Genomic DNA, 1,724 nt, shown 5'->3' with positions numbered 1-1,724 from the left:
GACTCAACAGCACATAACAACAACAACAACATGGATGGAAGTACCAGATTAATTCATTTTAGCACCAGGCAGTTTTAGTAATAAGTAGTTTTTGCTAATCAGTTTGAAACAAGTGAGCCTGAGTTTTTAAATTATCTATTCAGTAAACTCCGTAATAGTCTGCCCAAGTTGTTGCTAAGTGCCATGACTAGTCATACTACTACTCTATTTCATACAAGTTGATAGTGACTCTATGAACAACAGAACTGAACCTGATCCTATCCTGTGTGATTTTTATCATCTCTGATATATTTGACACTGCATTGATGCAGTCACTGTGTCATTGCTTCTGACTGAGGGCCTTCCTCTCTTTCACCAATCCTCCACCTTTCCAAGCATGATGTCTCTAGTAATATGCCCAAAGTATATGAGACAAAGCTCTGTTTTCTTTGTTGCAGGGAGTACTCTGGCTACACTTTCTTAGTCCATGGATCAAAAGGAAGAAATCAAGAAGTTAAGGAGCTGAACAGAAGATTTTGAAGAACAGTTTGGGAAAACAAATCAAAGTATTATAATGAAATATGCAAAGAGGTGGAGTCAGAAAATCAGAAGAGCAGAACTCACCGAACATTTCTTAAGCTGAAGGAACTGAAGAACAAATTCAAGCCTTGAGTTGCAATACTTAAGGATGTTTTGGGCAGACTATTAAATGATCCAGGAAGCATTAAAAGAAGATGGAAGGAACATACAGAGTCACTGTACCAAAAGGAATTGGTTGACACAGAAGAATTTTATGAAACAGCATATGAGCAAGAGCCTATGGTGATTAAGGAGGAACTTCAACCTGCTCTAAAGGAATTGACAAAAAACAAGGCCTCAGGAATTGACAGCATACCAACTGACATATTTCAACAAACAGACACTTTTCTGGACATACTCACTAAGTTGTGCCAAGAAATCTGGAGGAAAACCACTTGGCCGACTGACTGGAAGAGATCTATATTTATTCTACCCCCTCTTTTTTTTAAAGACAAGCCAGGGTACAAAAATTATTGAACAATATATTTAATATCACATGCAAGCAAGATTCTCCTGAAATTGATCAAAATATGACTGGAACAGCACGTCAACAGAGATGTGCAGACTGGATTTAGAAGAAGCTGTGATACTAGGGATGTGATAGCTAATTTTAGATGGATCTTGACTGAGAGCAGAGAGTATCAGAGGAATGTCTATCTGTGTTATTATGAAAAGGCATTTAACTGTGTGGATCACAATAAACTCTGGCTAAATTTGAGAAGAATGGGAATCCCAGAACATTTGATGTGTTTATGTGAAACCTATACTTGGACCAAGAAAGAGTCAGTTGTCAGAACAGAGTAAGGAAATACTGCATGGTTCAAAATCAGGGAAGGTGTACACCAAGGATGCATCCTGTGTCCATACTGTTATAAAATATATGCAGAAGAGATCACCCAGGAGGCTAGGCTTCTATGTAGAGGAGAAATGTGGCATCAGGATTGGAGGAGGACTCATCAATAATCTACATTATGCAGATGACACAAGCAGAAGGTCTAGGACTGCAGCCTTCAGTAAGTGATTGAAGCTCAACATCAAGAAAGCAAAAATTCTCACCATTGGGTCAATTGGCAACATCATGATAGATGGTGAAGAAATTGAGATTGTTAACAGCTTCAGTTTGCTTGACTCTACAATCAACACCCTTGGTACCAGAAGCCAAGAAA

This window comes from Elephantulus edwardii, unplaced genomic scaffold (genome assembly GCF_000299155.1).
Source record: "Elephantulus edwardii isolate Elephantulus edwardi_28Jun2011 unplaced genomic scaffold, EleEdw1.0 scaffold00588, whole genome shotgun sequence".
Classification (NCBI taxonomy): domain Eukaryota; kingdom Metazoa; phylum Chordata; class Mammalia; order Macroscelidea; family Macroscelididae; genus Elephantulus; species Elephantulus edwardii.
The sequence above is the reverse complement of the archived record's forward strand: the minus strand, read 5'-3'. Positions refer to the sequence as shown.